Below are 20,444 nucleotides of genomic sequence, written 5' to 3'. Positions count from 1 at the left end.
AATGTATCTACTAGCTAGAGCAGTATCTAGTAAGTACTGCTAATTTGATCCCTGTTTAAGTATTTAATAGTATCTTAACTCTAATTAATTAATGGAGAGCATATCATATTCTTTGTTTAGAAGCTTCACTTGGGGAAAGAGTTTTGAGGGTAGAGAATGAAATAAATTTTGCAAATAAACAGAATTTCAAATAGGTCAGTAATACAGAGCTAATAAATGATACTGAGAAAGTTAAAAAATAGATAATAGTTGTTGACAAAAAGAGTCAAACTCTAAAAAACATTTGAAAAGATAAATTTTGAGCCAAATATGAGTGGGCAATGGTCAGTGACACAGCCCTGTCTCCTGATAACATGTGCCCAAAGTAGTCAAGCTACAGCTTAGTTTTATACATTTTAGGAAGACATAAGACGTCAATCAATACATGTAAGATGTACCATTGGTTGGGTCAGGAAAAATGGGACAACTCAAAGCAGGGGGTGGGGAGCTTCAAGGTCATAGGTAGATTCAAAGAATTTCTAATTGGTTGGGAGTGTTAAGTTATTGACTAAAGACCTGTAATCAACATAAGGGAATGTCTGGGCTAAAATAAGGGGTTTTGGAGACCAAGGTTCTTATTGTGCAGATGAAGCCTCGAATAGTGGGCTTGGAGAGATTAGATTGTAAATGTTTCTTATCAGACTTAAAAAGGCGCCATACTCTTAGTTAACTCTCTTCTGGATCAGAAAAAGGACTTACAAAGGGAAGGGGATTCTCTACAGAATGCAGATTTTCCCCGCAAGTGATAGTTTTGCAGGGCTATTTCAAAATGTGTCAAAGAAATATATTTCAGAGTAAAATACTTTGATATCTTTCAGGGCCTGCTGTCTGTCAGGTGATGCTATACTAGATAAGGCTGGAATTTGGTGATCTATTGCTACAAAAAGTTTAAGATCTCTGTTTGAATGTTAATACTGGTCAGTTGTGCTTGAATTCCAAAGGGAGGAAAGTATAAGGAGGCATGTCTGACCCCCGCGACTTCCTCTCATGACCTGAACTAGTTTTTCAGATTAACTTTGGAATACCCTTGGCTGAGAGGAGGGGTCCATTCGGATGGTTGGGGGCTTAGAATTTTATTTTCAGTTTACACAGCTTTGCATCATTTGGATGTCCATGCTGTCTTAGAACACTGTACCCAAGTGTTAGATGCCTGTAGCTCAAATGCCAACTTGCAAGCATGGTTCCCTCTTTTGTATACTCATTTCTTTGCCTTTTGCCCTCCTTGATACACTCAGATAATTTAAAGAACTGAAATACAATTGCTTTTAGAAGCTCAATACTTCTTTATACTTTTGTTTGAAAACAGTTTTTGAGTTGAGAGTATGTCAGCAAAAGCAACCAAAAGAATGTGGATGTTGTTACAAGGTCAGCTTTTCAGCAGCTGTAGGCAGCCATTACTGGCATTCTGTCAAACAGTCACCACTGGCAGCGGGGCCATTCATGGGCAATGAGTCAGCAACTCTGACAGCACTAAATACAGTCACCGGTTAATGCGCGAGATAACAGGCTCACATGCTCCTTCAGAAAGTGCTGGTGAGAGGAAATATTTTATTTTTCAGGTTTATTTAGAAGAAGGTCAGGATAGGTTGTTAAAACTCAGATGTTAAATGAGTGTGTGTATGTGTTAGAATCTAGCATGAAATGTTTATACGTATGGATTTCTTCTGTAAAGGGAAACATGTTCAAACTGAGAGCTAAGATATCAGAAGCTAGGCATTTCAAATGAGATGTTGTACAAAGAAGTGCCTGCCTTACAAATGGGCTGTCCAATCCAGTAGTCATTAGCTACATGTGACTACTGAGCAGTTGAAATGTGGCTAGCCCAAATCAAGATGTGCTGGAGTGTAAAATCTATACTGGATTTCAAGTATACAGAACAAAAAAAGAAGAGAAAACCTCATTCATAACTTTGTATATTAGGTACATGCTGAAATGATATTTGTAATATATTGGACTAAGAAAGATATATGGTTTAGATTAATTTCACCTGTTTCTTTTTTACCTTTTTAATGTGGCTACTAGAAAATTTACAATTACATATGTGGCTTGCATTCTGTTTTTATTGGATAGTACTATTTTAAAGGAAGATACTTGCACACGTGTACAGTAAATGGATAGGAAGGCAGTGGGTGTTTTAAAAATGCAGGCTACAAAATTCCACTTAAGATGCTGATTTGAAGATCCCAGTTCTCTAAGCTATAAAGAATGGTGCAATATAGTGCATAGCACTGAAAGATATTCTACCCTGAAATGCCATTAGGCCTCAGCTCTGGGTACAGGGGAGAAAGAGTGTTAGTCATGTTTATTTAATTCTGGCCATTTTATTAAGAAAGAAAGGACACTGTCAAAGATGCTGAAAAATGCCACTCTCATAGAAGAACAAAATGAGCTCTGTAGAAATAAATTAGTATTGTTCTCTGGACTTTTCTGTTCTGTTTTGGACTTGCATGCTTTGGTGGTGGTGATCAAGACAGTATTATAACATATTGGGCAACAAATTTGACTTAATAAGGATTTTGATAAAGGCCAGGTGCAGTTTTTCACACTTGTAATCCCAGCACTTTGGTAGACCAAGGCAGGTGGATTGCTTGAGCTCATGAGTTTGAGACCAGCCTGGGCAACATGGCACAACCCCATCTTTACAAAAAATACAAAACATGAGCTGTATATGGCAACACACCTATGGTCCCAGCTACTTGGGAGGCTGAGGCACGAGAATCATTTGGACCCAGAAGGCGGAGGTTGCAGTGAGCCGAGATCATGCCACTGCACTCCAGCTTGGGTGATGGAGCCAGACCTTGTCTCAAAAACAAACAAAAAAAGAAACAAAAGGATTTTGATAAAAGAAAAATTTGGATACTAATTGGGCTGTTTCATCAACTGCTGAAAGACTGTAATTTCTAGATTTGCCTGTGTTTTGTGCTTTGAGTCCGATTTGTCACTGCTAGTAAATTACCCCTCTAAATTCTGGCCAGTGTTGAGGGATTCCTCGCAGCCTACTCCTGTCCCCTGCTGCACGCTCTTTCCTTTCTACTTTCAGTGCTTGAATCAGTCACATCAGTCAGCGTTCTCATCTTCTTCTTAGCCAATGTCTACTTTGAAGACTTTGGAGTTTTGGAGTCAAATAGATGCCAATTTGAGACTCTGAAGTCAGCCAATTCTCCTGAAACTTCTCATTCATTCATTTTAACTGTTGGCTTTAATTTTTATGTGCAAAGCTGGAAAGCAAGCAGCTGAGCAGAGGTTTCATTAAGAGAGGCCAAATCTTCCTGAATAATTGTCCAAAGGTGTATTCTAGTGATACAAAGATGGCAGTGTGTGTGTTTCCTGAACTAGTTGGAAGAAAGCGTAAAATTATTCAGATTCTTTTTCATTCAGAGCTAGGCAGTGCCCTCCCCTCATTCTCAAATATGTAACCTAACTTTGTCCCTTGAATTCAGAAACTGGAATTTGGACAGACTTCTACTGGAGAATGGCTCACGGTGTTCCCCTAAATTCTCCATTTTGTTGTCTTCTATCTTCTAAATAGTGAGAGAGATGTATGAAAAATTTAGTGTATCCATTTAAATTTATAAAAATATTTTAAAGAAAAATTATCTGGTTGGTATTCTGATGATTTAAAAATATATTTTTGCTTTCTCACTAAAAAAGACATTGTGTTACAATATAAAAATTACATGATAAATAAAAATAGATTACTTTTATTACTCCAAGTTAATTATTTTTTAACTCTTTCAGTTTGGACAATGAAAGCAAATTGACTGATTTATAACACATTGTGCTTTTTGAAAGATTTTTAAAAAAACTTATATTATTGACAAGTGTTTCTAAACAATACCAAAAATATGCCATATTTGGGAAATATACAAAAGCAAAACAAAGTTAAAGCAAGCTATGATTAGCTTTCAGTATCTTCAGAATAACTATCTTACATTATCTGATTCTAATGGTAGGGATTAAAATGATGTTGATTAAGACTTTACAAATATGGCCGGGTGAGGTGGCTCATGCCTGTAGTCCTAGCATGTTGGGAGTCTGAGGCGGGTGGATTGTCTGAGCTCAAGATTTCTAGACCATCCTGGGCAACCTGGTGAAACTTTGTCTCTACTAAATACATAAAAAATTAGCCATGTGTAGTGGTGCGCACCTGTAGTCCCAGCTATTCAGAATGCTGAGGCATGAGAATCACATGAGTCTGAAAGGTGGGAGTTGCACTGAGCTGAGATTGTGCCACTGCACTTCATCCTGTGTGACAGAACAAGACTCTGTCTCAATAAAAAAAAAAAAGACTATGCAAATATGAAAGATTATGTAAAACAGATTACTGGACTATTAACTGCATTTCACTAGATTTTTAGATAACTGCATTTACTGTGTTTTAAAAGCATTTTAACATCTAACAATTATAACTTTCTCTTCTCTTTGTTTCAGTTTTTATAACTGAGAAATTTTAAATAAGGAATCCTGTATATTCTAAAAGTTTATGTGTTGTTAATGAAACTCTTTTGGAGAAACTTAACAAAGAAAAATCACACCATTGAAGTTTGTGACATCTGTGAAATGTGGGTTGGGAAACCTGACAGGGCCAGTAGGACTTCAATGTAAGAGTAAAAAGCATTTTGGGACTGCTCCCTGACCTGGAAGTTCAGAAGGGAAGGGGTTAATGGTGATTGCCAGGTCATTTCAAGTCTTTTTAGCACCCTGTTCCCCTAAGGAGAAGAAAAAAATGACCCAATTGTCAGAAATTTATGGTAAGAAGAATCCTTCTTGCTAATTCCTAGCAAGACAATGTGCAGAAAATAAAATCCAAATTGTATAGCCAGTCTTCACTGACCTAACCAAGATGAATCGCTTTCATGAGTGACTTACTTCACCTCTTCCAAGATTGACACCTGTGCGTAGTGTTTAGCAACACTAAAATTGGAAATAAAATTCATAACTGATACATGTCTAATTAAAGAGATAAAAGCAATGTAGAACTATAACTTTATAAAAGGGTCCTATAAACTGCTTAAATTTGATAATAATATAAACCATCTTGTAATGCAAACCACAGAATTACTGCCAAGAACATAAAATATATTCACATAATTTGATTCTTTCATCTGCAGCAAGAGATGCACTTGACAATAAAATATCACTAAGTGTGTGCACATGTGTGTAAATGTGTTTATGCATGTAAAACCACCCCTTTGTGCTCATTTAAAAGGATAGAATGTGAAGGTTGACAAATTGGAGAATAGGTAAAATGAAGAATTAATTTCTTTTTCTTTCTTTCTTTTTTTTTTTTTTGAGATGGAGCTTCACTCTTGTTGCCCAGGCTGGAATGCAATGGTGCAATGTCGGCTCACCAGAACCACTGCCTCCTGGGTTCAAGTGATTCTCCTGCCTCAGCCTCCTGAGTAGCTGGCATTACAGGCATGCACAGCCACACTCGGCTAATTTTGTATTTTCAGTAGAGATGGGATTTCTCTATGTTAGTCAGGCTGGTCTCAAACTCCCAACCTCAGGTGATCCTCCTGCCTCAGCCTCCCGAAGTGCTGGTATTACAGGTATGAGCCACCGCGCCTGGCCAACTTAATTTCTTTGTATATATGAACAATTAACTTTTTCCTCAAGATTTGTCTATTCCATAGCAGGGTTATGAGTCTCCTGGCAGGACTGGTTCATTCATATTCCAACAAAATAAGGGTTTTATTGTGCTTAAATACAGTGAGTTCTTTAGTGAAAACAATACTTGGGCAATCTAACTGCCAGGAATATTACTGTCTTACTAATTATTAGTAGTAAACCTAAGTACTTACAGAAAAGAGGACATAATTTAACATGAGAAGTTACCCTTTGGATTTTTTCTGTGATAAAAATTGAAAACACATGAGTAAATTGAAAAATACAAGTGGAAAATGCACAATAGTCTGCTTATCTATCTCAGAACTTTTCCTTTTCAGTTAATAATAGCTAACATAAGTGAACATAATACTCAGAAACACCTGCTTAGTCATGCCTTCAGCCACTGTTTCCTTTAGCAGATTAAGTTAAGCAAGTAGGATTCTTAGCATCTTTGAGCAGAGAAGTGGAGGTGGGAGGTGAGGGAGGAGGCCCTGCTGGCCTGGAATAGTCTGAATTACGTCTTGGTGATGCTAATCTTCCCCTTACTCTAAAGTATCACCAATTATGCAAGAGACGAGGTAATGAATATGCCCAATAACTGACCCAGAGAAGGGCTTGAGTAGGTAGGCAGAGTATGGAAAGGTCACCTCTTGAACCTAGCAGTTTACTTACCTGTCTACTTAGACTTGGGTTTTCTTTTTGGTCTGATTTAATAATAGAATATTACATATTTCCTGCATATTATGGAATTCTTAAATACTAGTTAGCAAAAGAATTCTTTAATATTATGATCCCTATTTAAAAAATTAGGTCAGGCACAGTGGCTCACTCCTGTAATCTTCACACTTTGGAAGGCTGAGGCAGCCAGATCACCTGAGGTCATGTGGTCAGTATCAGCTTAGAGAAACATAGAGAAACCCTGTCTCTACTAAAGATACAAAGATTAGCCAGTTGTGGTGGCACATGCCTGTAACCCCGGCTACTTGTAATCCTACTGAGGCAGGAGAATCGCTTGAACCCAGGAGGCAGAGGTTGCAGTGAGCCAAGATCATGCCACTATGCTCCATTCTAGGCATCAGAGCAAACTCTGTCTCAAAAAAAAATATTATTTACAACTTTCACAGTCCACTTTCTAAATACGTACATAGTAGAACATAGATTATTCCACATGGGAGGTATGTGTTTAGAATGTACCCATAGGAGGTACATCTTCAGAATGTTCTCAAGAGATTAACCTTCATAATTAAGCTTTGTTGCAGTTAGTATTAAAGGTACTCCCTGTGTTCCGAATATACACTAGCAAGTACAGCATAGTGACCAAGAGCATGGACTTACATCTGTTACTTATTTTCTCTAAAAGTGTTTCCTCATCTTTAATATATGGGTAATAATAGAGCTTACTTAGAGCAATCTTGAGTTTTGATTTAGATAATGAATGTATGGTACTTAGCACATGTCTGCGACTCAGTAATTGGTAACTGCTCTGGGATTATTAACTAAGATAAGGCATGGGGAAGTAACTACATTGAAATGGGATCATGGGGACATTTCTAAAGTGCTGTTTCCAAGGTGAAAATCTTCCTGCCTTTTTGCAAAAGCTATAACATATCCGCTATTTGAAAATGTCACTAATCCAGTGGGAAGATGTTGGCCAATGACAGAGAAAAAAATTGAGTAAGGTGACCAAGTGAATACTGAGACCACCCAAGCCCTATCAGCAAATCCACAGTTCCCTGGGGAGTTATCCCTGTCCCAAGGCTTCCTCTCATAAGAACACTCTGAATGTTGGCTTTAGTAAATTATCTGAAATGGATGACAAGAAAAACTCATCAAAACCTTTTGGGGCTGGGCACGGTGGCTCATGCCTATAATCCCAGCACTTCGGGAGAACGAGGCAGGTGGATCACGAAGTCGAGATCGAGACCATCCTGGTCAACATGGTGAAACCCCGTCTCTACTAAAAATACAAAAATTAGCTGGGCATGGTGGCACACACCTTTAGTCCTAGCTACTCGGGAGGCTGAGGCAGGAGAATTGCTTGAACCCAGGAGGCGGAGGTTGCGGTGAGCCGAGATCATACCATTGCACTCCAGTCTGGGTAACAAGAGTGAAACTTCGTCTCCAAAAAAAAAAAAAACAAAACCTTTTGGGTAGATACAAGGAGGCTGAAGTGGGACAATGTATCTGAAGACATACACTGTATTGTGAGTCTCCAATTCAAAGCTGTTTGATATTTTAGCATGGATTCCTCAGTGGCATTTTTTATTTTTATTATTTATTTTGAGATGGAATCTCATTCTGTCATGCAGGCTGGAGTGCAGTGGCACAATCTTGTTTCACTGCATTCTATCTCTGCCTCCTGTGTTCAAGTGATTCTCATGCCTCAGCCTTCAAGTAGCTGAGACCACAGGTGTGTGCCACCACACCACCACACCTGGCTCATTTTTGTATTTTTGGTAGAGACGGGATTTTACCATGTTGATCAGGTGGGTCTCAGACTCCTGAACTCAAGTGATCCACCCACCTCAGTCTCCCAAAGTGCCAAAATTATAGGTGTGAGCCACTGCGCCTGACCCTCAGTGGTATGTTTTTAAAAATTGTGTTTTTTTTTTCTTAGTCTTTCTTTCAAATAAAGAATACATTGGGAAATTAAGCCTTAACTATAGTATTCACTGTAGAGAAAAGCAGAATTCAATTCTAGTATTCACTGTGAATTATAGAAACTGCTAGAAGTTAGATTGGTGTGACTAGGAAATGCAGAAGCAATCAGTAAAAATGTTAGCTATAAATCCAGGTAGAGAACTATAAACTAAAATACTAAAGGTGAGGCTGAATTTTATTTTTAGCAATCAACAGGTAGAAGCCTATTCATTTTTACCTTTTTTTTGATTTGCCATGATTATGAAAATAAAAAGCATGAGTAAATACATAATACAGAACGGATAGCATTTAATTTGTTAAATGAATGAAACAAACAAGATCAGAGATGAGTCTTAGCAATGTTGATCTGACTGAAGCATATCCCATATTATTCAATGAGGATAGCCTACGATTTATAAGGAAAAGTGGCTAGCATATAGAGTATGGCCATTAACATATTTTAAAATCAAAATTAAATAGTAATTACTAACAGTCAGGCTAACACACATTTATTGAGTGTTTACCATGTCAAGCACCATGCTAATACTTTCCAAGTATTACTTTATTTTATCCTCATAGTAATCTTATTAGGAAGGTATTGCTAGTAAGTAAATGATATCCTAAGTGCAATTATACATTAACAAAATCTGACCATTTTTACAAAAACATTGTGTCTACACCTTAAATGCCACTTGTAATTCTAGTTGTTATAGCCCACAAGATATATATGAAGTAACTAAGGAGAATAGGATGTAGCTGTATAATGACAGACTATAAAATTTTGGGGCATTCTGTTTGCAAAAAGAAGATGTAAAGTCTAGAAAGCTTTGAATGGTCTAGAAATCATGACAATGGGTTTATCCACAGGAAATCTATTGTTGATTCAAGAGGTATGCATAAGGCCCACAAAAAGATGTATTACTAGTTTTAGTAGGATTGGGTCGAAAATGAAAAATAATTTTTAAACATTCAAATGATTCATGGTAGTGGAACTATAATAAAAATTACTAATGTACATGAAGAATTAGAGGTAAATTCTTAATCTGACAGTAAAAAGGGCAACTGTATTCTGTACTAACACATGTCCTGGTACTATTGTAATAGAAAAAGTGTGGTTTTAGCAGGACCAAGGGTCTGATTCAATGACTTAATTTTATGTAATTTACTAATAACAGGACAGAACATCCCATTGCAGCAGTTTTGCTTTTTGGGTCTAGTATAGTGTCTGTCTCTAAGCTCAGTAAATGTTCATTGAATGCTAAGAGAGTGCCCAAAGGTGCCACAGGCTAAGAAACTGAATTTTCATTCTATTTTGAGATAGAGATATTGGCTTGAAATTCAAAAGATGATTATGAGTGTCTAAAAAGGAAAGGATCTAATTACCACCCTTACTATAAAAAGACTGTGTCTCCAAAGGAGAAGTAGGAACAAAGCAGGTGTTTACAAGTAGAAAAAAACACACAAACATGCACATGCATACACACTCACACACTCACACGTCTTTCACTATTTACAGTTGATTCATGTATCTAGAACTTCATCCTTGAAATAAAATGAAGAGTTCCTCTGACTCATGGTCTTTCTGCTTGTTGTTCTTATTTAGTGTTTTGGCAGTAAATCCAGATGCTTGGAAGGTCAACTTTTTGTCTTTAAACGCTTGGCTTTCAGGAAGTGAGGATTTTCCTCTTCTGTGCCAGGTGCCAGAAAGCAGTGTAATCAGAGATCTGCTTGGCTGATCTGTGCAACAGGGAAACTTGAAACAAAATAAGTCTTTTGACTCTCAAGTTCTCCTGTGTAAAGCACTTTATCCAAGACCTCAGGTCTCTTTTTTTTGGTAGGTTGTAAACTACCAGTTTTGGAATAAGTGAAGTATACAAATATCCGCCAGGAATTATAATTCACAGCTTGGAATTTGAAGGCAAATACATGTCATTTTTATATTATTATCCTACATCCACATACAAACTGAAGTCAGAGCAATAAAGTGAATTTACAATTTCCTATGCTTTGGATCACGTATAGCATAATCTTGAAGTGAGGTGGCTATGTGACAGGAAAAAGCAATGAAAAATAAAGAAATATTTTAAAATATTAAAAAAATCTGAAACTGAATGTAGGTAAAAATTAATCTGGAGTAGATATCAAAAAGAAAGTGAAAGATATCCCAGTAGACATGAAATGGAAAAAAGGTTATAAACATTAATGTGTTTGGCAGAAACAACCAAAATTTTTTTCTATAAAAATTATAGTTCCTTCATGTTTTTTTCCTCTAGAATGCAAATAAGCCATGAAACAATTTAATCCAATGACTTGTAGCTCAAAATAGTGCCTTTTGGATGAAAATTATTCAAATAAATGATTTAAAATTGCAACAACATTTAACACATGTAAATGCTATTGCCAGAAGAGTCACAGGAATGAAGCTTCATCTTTAGGATGAGGGAGGGATCTTACCGCGAAGTATTTCACTGATTGTGGGTATAACGTCCCCACAGGAAATCCACCAGGCCCTCACAGCATTCTTACTTGTTCAATAGCAGCCATTTTGCAAATATATCAATCCCAAGATCATAATCTTCTTTTGTGCACATCATCTTAAAAGCTTACTTGTAAACATTGAAATAGCTCTCTCAGTACCTCTGGGAAATCATTATAATGTCCATTTTCAAGATGATAAATACAGACAGAGATAAATATGTAATCCAAGAACGAATGAGGAGAGAGAGGAGAGCAGAATGGAATGCAGGGACATCGAATTTCCAGTCTTCTGTACACAGTGTTCTTATCTCCAAAAAAATTCTAACGAAGACCTAAATCATTAGAATGGGCTATGAAAGAGCAGAATGCTGGCTTCAAATAACACTACTAGAATATTTGAATTACTTGCTAAAACATTAAATTGAAAAATGGAGAACCAACAGTACCATGTTAGAAAAATTAATAAAGGTTGTCCAAAATTTACTTTTTAACAAAAACATATTTTAAAGGTAAAATATGTGGGCATTTGAAAATACATTTGCAAACACACATGCACACACAAAATTCTTCACTATGATTATGCAACTTATTTCTTTATTGAAGACAAAGGGAAACAGAAATACAATATAACTTGGAGCAAGTTTTGAAAAATAGCCTAAGTTTAAATATTTGCTATTTGTCTGATTTTTGAAAAATCTTGAGAGTTGGAACAAAGGTTCTAAAAGAATCTGAAGAAAGCAAAACTGTCTTGAAAAGTCTACTTTTAGTGGTAGCACAGTCATTTTAATGGCATCTCAAAAGAGAACAATAATGACAAATAGAGCCAGAGGACTTTATTGTTGTATATGCCCAACTACTCCAATTTTCTTATATCTATAAAATGTATTTCAAATCCCTCTATCTGCTCTACTTCCACCTTGTTTTAAATCACTGCACTGGTTTAGGTATCCTATTTGGATGATTTCCAACAGCCTCCTAGCTAGTCAAATTAACTGCTTCTACTCCTACCCCACCTCAACCCACTTGTCACAGAAAGACAGAATGATCTTTTAAAACTAAAATATAATCACATCACCCCCTTTCCTTCCTTCTACTTTTCACTGTGACTATGGAAAGACCAAGAGGCAAGACATACCATATAAACCATGCCTGATACAGCCCTTGCCTATTTTTCTAGCTTAACTTCTGCCATTTACCACTCAGCTCCTCTAAAGTCTTGTAACTCTGGCCTTTTCCAACTCATTAAATGTATTAATCTCTTCCCAACTCAGATCCTTTGAACATGCTGTTTCCTCTTCCTGAAAAATTTTGTCCACCACACAACTCTTTCTTTTGCTAACTTCTAGTCATCCTTTATGTTTTAATGTCAATATAATTTCCTCAGAAAGACCTTCCCTGATTGCCAAACTAATTTAAATTCCATACTGCTTTCTTTCACAGCACCTATTTCTCCCCTCAAATATTTTCATTCATTCATGCATAGAGGTAGGCATGCACGAATTCCACAACTGTTGCTGAGTACCTACTGTGTACCAAGCACTGTTGTATGTGCCAGACAGGCATGGTCCAAGCTCTCCTGGAGCCTACATTAGCTAACAGTTGTAAAGATATACTTATTTGTTGATTTGATGTCTTTTCTTTAAGACTGTCAGCTTTATGATATAAAATCATACAAAAGGCAGAGACCAGAACTTGCTAAATTTTCCACAATTCCTTAATGACAGAGCTTGCCCTAGAAACCAGTCCAAAATAGGTGAGTGCTTTCCTCATTTTAGGACCACACTGGCTGTTCACCTACATGCAGTTCTACCACATTTCCCAGACTTCTTTGCAGCAAAATCATGTGATTAAATTGTAGCCAATGGGATGTGAACACAGGTGATTTTATGCTACTTCTAGGCCTGCTCCTATAAAGCTGCCTGTGTGCCCTTCTATGTCATTCTTCCCCCTAGTGGTGACTAGAATCCGAGGACTCTGTGGTCCAAGGGTTTGGCAGAGCTTTGAGATGAAATGGGCCTTGTTCTCTGAATCATCACATAGGGGAAAGCCACCTGCTGGTCAGGACCACCCATCCTGGACTGGTAGGTGAGAAATTTCAGGATTTATTTGTCATACCATCTAACTTTTATTATACATGTGACTTTTCTAATAACGTTAAAATTTAGGGATTTTAGCCAAAGTGGCTATCTGTGTGTTATTCTCATTTTGAATCCTGACAGCTAAAGAAGGGCCATTGGACAGTTACCCTTGTACTCACATTCACTCAAATGAAAATCATGGGTCTATCTCACTTCCTCTCAGAAGTCTGTGAATAGAACTAGCAAGGTGCAGTGGCTAACGTCTGTAATTCTAGCACTTTGGGAGGCAGAGGAGGGTGAATCACGAGGTCAACAGATCAAGACCATCCTGGCTAACATGATGAAACCCTGCTTCTATTAAAAATACAAAAATTAACTGGGCATGGTGGAGAGCACCTATAGTCTCAGCTGCTCAGGAGGCTGAGGCAGGAGAATCGCTTGAACCTGGGAGGCAGAGGTTGCAGTGAGCAGAGATAGCGCCATGCAGTCCAGCCTGGTGACAGAGCGAGACTCTGTCTCCAACAAAAATAAATAAATAAACAATAAAACTAGTAGCTTCAAATGGAGATTTGTGAAGAACAATAAATCACTTGAATATGTAGTTTGTGCTTATATTTTTGATAGTTCCTATGTCATACTGATTCTAAAATAATCTGTAATGTACAGTTTATTTGAGGCATTGACTTGTGGCAAATCAAGTAGCTAAAAGTTAAAGATGAAGATTTTTACCCTGGTAAATTAATTTCATTTACTTAATAGTTCAAAATGGCTTTCAGACATTAAGTATAATCCACACTGGATGTAAAATATGCCTTTTTCACAATAAAATGTAAAATATAACACATATAGTTTCTTATTGTTGATATGAGCTGTATCTTCCTAATTTTAAAACTAACAAGTTAAAATACTTACATCTAGAAAATAAGTTTATTTGTAATTCTTAGCATCAATTATTTTGTTTATTATAAACAAAGGAGGAATTTAAGTATTGTGTCCAGTTTTTTCACTGTGATTTTCATCATCTAATTAGAGATGTTGTAGTGTCATTTATTTATTCTGAAGTAACTGACAAAATGACCTTTTAAAATATTGATTTAAAGGGTATAGGTTACTGAAAAGGCAGGAAGCACAATCAGACATTTCTTAAAATACTAAACCATAAAAAGAATACCAGCTAAGATGATCACACAGTTAGAAGAATAAATAGGAGGGGGCCAGGATGTATGTCTTTACCTCTGTTTCCTGCTTTCTAGATTAGATCAGAAGACTAGGTGATAGAGATATGCCAAGACAAAAATATTAATAAATGAGGCCCAATTTTTCCAAAAAATGGTTATAAAACTAGAAAATGAGTTAAAGAGTGGAAAATGATATAATCCAGCTTCTAACGTCAAGACAACTAAGAAGGCATCTGACTTTTTTTTTCTTCTTTTACAGCTTTGTAGAAAAGATGTTGCAGGAAACTGAAGAGACTCCCTATTTACTTCAATAATATTCATTGGGTGTGCTTGTTCAAAGTCCTGACCAAGGAACCCCTCTCCATTTCTGGTGTTGATACAACTCTTCCAACCACCTGTGAGTCTACACACCATCTGTGTTACCAGATCCCTTCTTGAGATTTATTCTCTACCCTCCATATGGATTTATACATATCTGTAGGTTTTTCTATGAATTGGGCTATCTGGAATGGAAAGGAATACTACTAAAGTTAATATTCCTTCAACAAAGCCTAAATTTTCCTCTTCTTTTAGTTAACAGTAATTCTCCACGACCTCCCCACATTACAGGGTAGGATGAACAACATTCTCAGCTTTTGCCAACTTCATGAACAGGCTCAAAAAACCATACAGAAATCTTGTTGATAATAAATAACACTGCCCTAGTGGGTGGGTACATGCAGGGTTCACTATAAGTGTTTAATACTGAGTATAATGAACATCTTTCAAATCACACTATTTATTTAACCAAGTCCTCCACCTAGCATGAAATTGCTAAAGGTCTTCCAGAATCAGAATGGACAGTTTGAAGCCTGACTTTGTGAAAATCCTTGTTGCTAAGATGATGACTCCTACATTATGTTGAAAAGCTACAGAGTAAAAACATAACCTTGAGAAACTTAGGAAAACACTGAGTTTTCTTCCAGTGTAAAAGTGACCATTATGATGATTATTAAAGATCCAGTTTGTCACAACCTTACAAATGTGCACTAAGGACCCCTAAAGGACAACAGTTGAAAGCATAAATTTACTATTTTGAAAATATATTCAAATACTTAGCATACATTAAAATATTTTATCGAGTACAGGGAACATTAGAAAGAATGTGATGAGCTGTTTAGAATATTATGTCGTCTTTTTATATTTATTGTAATAATGGATTCATTGTGCAAAGGTCTCCACATTCTGGCAGGCTGCAGCAATAGTAGGAAACGCTAACGCCAGATACATTTTATATCCTTATTAGGCTGAAGAAAAAAGACTGGTTGAAATGAACTAAAAAATATGTTTTTCTTTTGCTCAAAATTTTTTTAACCCTCAGTGTTGTTATTTTCAGATTATAAAGTGAGGTGCCAAATTGTGTATTTCTCAGATATTCTTGATGATTAAAAATACACAAATCAACAGTGACTAACTCAAACTTCTAACTCAAAAATAGACTTAGAGATGTTTAAGTGACTACAAATCCTTGGAGAGCCTTTGGCTCCCTAGTAAGATTTAAATGTTTTAATGTCTGTCATCCCAGAAAGCCTTTCGAAATAATGAGTGTATTTAAACTGGAATATTTTACAAGTTATTTTATTAACTGCTATGCAATTTTATTCTCTATGTACCTCAACTAATAAAGATTATAAGTAGTCATAAATAATTAACATTAACAAAAACGTCTGCTTGATGATAATACAGTCTACCCCTACATGCTCCATGAATCATTCAACTTTGTGGCTTTTTGGCTATCTCCTTTATCTCTGTAGTTTCACTCTGTCTATATGTATTTCCACTACTTACTAAAAATTCCACTAGGGGGTGACTAGGACAATAAAAAGATATAAGTGGGCCATAATCTGGCAAGGGAAGCTTGAAACTACTTACTCAAAAGAGAGTTAGCTTATTTTTTTACTTAAAATAGCAATATTATTCCCATTTTCTATTATCCCTCATAATCACATTGGCCATGATAAGAGTGATAGATAATTTAGAGAAAGCAACATAATATACAGCTGAAGAAAAAGGTAATTTTTGATGAATTATACAGTTTTGTTCTAGCTGGGTAGATCTGGGTTATATTATATTGCAGGAGCTTATAATTTTATAGGTATAAAAGATGATGCTTAATGATGTATGGATATTTAACAAATCATGTAATTAAGGAATATACAATCTGATTGCTGTGAATTACATAATGATAATTTTATTAAGATTTCATGTTGGCATCTATCCCCAAAATGTGGAGCAGAAAACATAGTCGCAGCTTTTAAAAAAGACAGTTTCTATCATATAATCTAAAATATGTTTAAGGTTAAAATTGGGATACTGGTCAAATGCTTCTGACCAACAGCCTGCACAAGGAAACTGGATCTCAGGATTTTGTTGCCAACATTTTTGGTTTGTCCAATGAATATACTCTCAAAACACCTGCAGAGAATAATAAAGAATAAATTGATTTCCTTAAAGACTTGAAACATGTGGAAATGAAGGTAAAATCAGAAACAAGCTAATTTGCACATTGCTTATGGGTCTTTTGTCATATTGTGTTTAAGCCCAGGAACTGGGGAGAGGCTGCTGTCATAATTTAAGAGTGATTCTTGAAGATTCTTATTACAAACTAAGAATGTGCTAATGCAAATCACATACTTTTTAATGAGTGTTAATTTTGAAAATTAAAACTAACCGTGCATTCTTTTATTAAGATTTCAAAATATTTGAGTGTGTGTTTCACCACCATGAATAACAACCCATGGGCTCTAATTATAATTAAAAGTAGCAATGGTTAACACAGGAGAGGCCCCGAGGAACCAAGTGCCATGACACATCTTGCCACCCTTAGGTACATAGTCACTATAATGTACCTAAGCCACCCTTAGGTACATAGTCTACCACTAAAGACTGGCCATGTCTCCAGAATGTTACCAGAAATAGTTGTCAAATTCCTTTGTTTTCAGTTATACCTAATACTCAGAGATGTTTTGCAATAGCCTGCTGCTAAGTTATGGCATGCTAGTTACTCACATGAATTCCATGTTAGTGTTCAACAAGCTTGGGACTGGGCAGTGCTGTTGTGACATTTCTGGAAGGGTTTGAAGTTCTGTAACCAGAGAGATTTAACACTGGAGCCAAGGCAGCTTGATTCCCTAAGAAAGCCAGTCTGAAGTAAAGTGGAATGTGAAAGTTGTTCTCCTCTTGGTAGAGGAAAGCCAAGTTCCCTCTACCAAGGTAGTAAGATTGGGTAGTAAGATGACATTCAAGAGTCTTAGGTAGTAAAGAAAAGTACTGTTCCTCAAATCACTGGGCTCCTTCTAAAGTCCAGATAACCCCAACATGAAGGGTGGGAGTTTCTCAGACACATCCAGCTTCCAATTCTGCAACCTTTAAGGGGGGACTCCAGTGCAGCTCCCAAGTGTCTTAATTCTTGTCTTTCTAATGCCACATTCAGTTTGGCTGTAGGATGCCCTACAGGGTTCCCAGAATGCCTCAGAGGCTCCTCACAGACTCTCTCCTCCTTTGGAAAGAATGTGGTGAGACTTCATTAGAAAGATTCTGCCTTCTATAGCAGTACCTCATATCCAGTGGATAACCAATATAAATTACTTGAAAGGCAGCTATAAAGTAGTTAAACAAGAGTTCTGAATAGAGTACAATTCTTACATAGTAATGGTGCTGGGAAGAATATTAATGCCTATTTGGTGGGTATGGTTTGCCTTTGTTCTATGTGGCTGTTTTTCAGGAATTACTTTTAAACTCTTGGCATACATGAAAGTCAGCACGCATGTAACTTAATTCAGGAAACTCAGCTCTCTGGCATATAATGCTTTCTGTCCTTGCTCTCTATCTCTCTCCACCACTCAACTCCAAGCTGAAGTCCTTATATGAACTTACTTACTTTAAAATAAATAAGGGCAGCTGGTCAAAATGCAGTGCCCAATAGCATAGAACCAAATACAGAATTCCCCAGCTCTGTTTATGCCTGAAACAATGTTTGGTTATTGGGCCACATTTTGAGAAGCAATGACATTTGATAGGAGGGAGAGGGTTGAGTCCAGGGATTGGGGGAGTTCCTCTAGAAAAGAATCGCATACTATAAGTGAATAAATTCCTTAAATGAATTATTGATATTGTTCCACCTGGAGGAAAGAAGGTTCAAGAAAAGCATGATTTTTGTCAAATATTTAAAGGGCTGTCATAGGAAGAGAGAGTAGGCCTGATCGGCCAGGTTCCAGAGGGGGATGGTTTAGCCTGGGCAAACTGAAGAAGTCTGTAATATTCAGTTATCTGAAACATCTGAGACTTATGGTCAGTGACCGGTTTCCAGTGCTGAAGAGAATTTTCCGGTATTAAATTAAATCAATCATATTTTTCACTTATAACAGAGTACATAGAAATTACTCATTAAATGCTAATTATTACATTATTAATAGTTGTAATTATTTTTAGGCATGGAATTTGATAAGTGACTAATAAGTTCCTGCAGGCCTTTGAGATTCTGTAATTCATTAGACAGTTAAAGACTTATCTGGCTTACCCTTATCCTCATGTATTATCTACTCGGTATTCTAGAAATCTTCTAGATAAGATTTTTATTTTAATATTTATTTTTACTAGTAGCAACATTTATTATAAAATAGCACATCAATTATTTGATTATTAATAAAATCTATAGCCCAAGTTTATAAATATGTAAATTGATGGTGTCTAGTAAAATTCAAATGCCTTCCAAAAAAAAAAGTGAACAACAAATAAACCAAACAACATCTGCCACTGTCAATAAGTCCTTTTTATGCAATAAAAAGTAGCTAGAAGTCCATAAGAAAAAAAAAACCTTGAAGAATAAACTTTTAAACTTGAATATGAAAATAGAGACTAGCCAGTTCTGGAGTAGGCTAGGTCAAGGCTGGAAGGAACATAAACTTCAAATTGGTTTTTAAAGATGAAACAAATAATTTAGCTGGGCTTAGGTTCAAATCATGGGAGACACTCTGGGCAGTTGGTCAAAGCATAGTTCCCAATAGCAAGAAGTCTAGAAAGACTCGTAGGACTATCAAGGGGTGGGTATCTGTGCCTAGCACATGGTCTGAATTATATTCGCATTTCATAAATGTCTATAGAATGAATGAACAAATAAGTGAAAGAATGAATGTCTGCGATTGTCAGGGGAGGTCCTTGCCATGGGCATTAGGTATTCTTGGTGAGAATGCAGCCCCTATATGAATAGAGACAGAGAGTAGAAAGGACAACAAGGGTCAGCTGTTGGACCTGGAGCATCAATACAGAATGAAGCCAGAAGGCCAACTGTCTACAGACCAATGAGAGAGAACTGTTAATCTATGGACGCCTGTCTTTCTGCCTGAGAGCATTGGGGAAAAGGAGACAAAACTCAGTAGAGGGACAGACAGGCAGGGAGTCAGTCACACCATCCCACAGCTGCTGCTGGGAGAGGTAATGAAATGGTCTGCAAGGTGCAAATAGGAAGCTGCTGACAAAATGGTATGACCATATGAAAATATAAAAAGCATTATTATCTCTGGTTGTTCAACAGTAGCTTAATAGTCATTTCTGGCAAAGTTTGAAACTCAGATCAGGAGAAATTTGCATCAAAGGCTTTTACTTGTAAAAGGAAAAAATTCCTTTTACAAAGGAATTTTAAGTGCAATCTTTTATTCCTTAAAAATATATTTTTAAAAATAATTTCTGAACTGTTACCCTAATCTCATCTAAGTAAATCGCAGGGAAATGTGTCCAAATAAAAACAGAACAGAATGAAGCCAGATAGGTCGCAACTTCTGCTGTTGTTATTTGCCAGGCTGGCAGCTGACCTTGCAGTCCCTCTTCATTTCTAAACAGAAAGAAGCACTGAGACTCCATGGGAGCAGAATGGGAATAAGGAAGAAAGAAGAAGAAGAAATTAAAAAAAAAACACCGCCACCAATTCTGAGCTTAATTTAACTTTTATTTCTTTCCTTTTGAGTCCTGGAGTAGGTCAGAAAGAGCTGTGTTTATAGCTTGAACATGAATTATGAAGTTCAATCGAAGTAGGCCCATATAACCTTTTGCTGAAGGGGTTTTTGCAGTACTATGCAACTTATCAATTCAGAGAAGTTTAGTTTGAGCAGTGCTTTGGGTTATGAAGAAGGCTTGGAGGTGAAGTATCTGACTATTGTACTTAAATAGGCCCCTCCCTCATGCTGTATCAATATTACCTGCAATTCTATTATTTAGCTTTGTCTCCTTTTTTTTTTTAGCACATCCATATGGAAGCTTCATGAAAGCAGGGCTCATTCAAGCGGGTCTCAGCCAGGAGCAATTTTGCTGTTTCTCTCCAGAGGACATTTGGCAATGTCTGGAGACAGTTTTGGTTGTCACAACTAGGGAGGCGGGTGATGCTATT

The 20,444-nt window shown here is 36.7% G+C and overlaps 1 protein-coding gene and 1 long non-coding RNA gene across 36 annotated transcripts in view; one reads left to right on the top strand and one right to left on the bottom strand.

The window, feature by feature from the left end:
* Positions 1-20,444, bottom strand: part of DTNA (dystrobrevin alpha) — a 384,739-nt gene that overhangs the window by 215,957 nt on the left and 148,338 nt on the right. The gene's annotated exons all lie outside the window — the stretch shown is intronic.
* Positions 1,476-20,444, top strand: part of LOC103787628 (uncharacterized) — a 34,081-nt gene continuing 15,112 nt past the window's right edge. The window contains exons 1-2 of the long non-coding RNA XR_004732982.3: positions 1,476-1,572; positions 14,283-14,420. This is a non-coding gene — a long non-coding RNA (uncharacterized LOC103787628). The remainder of the gene's footprint in view (positions 1,573-14,282; positions 14,421-20,444) is intronic.

This window comes from Callithrix jacchus, chromosome 13 (genome assembly GCF_049354715.1).
Source record: "Callithrix jacchus isolate 240 chromosome 13, calJac240_pri, whole genome shotgun sequence".
Classification (NCBI taxonomy): domain Eukaryota; kingdom Metazoa; phylum Chordata; class Mammalia; order Primates; family Cebidae; genus Callithrix; species Callithrix jacchus.
This window is presented reverse-complemented; position numbering and strand designations above follow the sequence as displayed.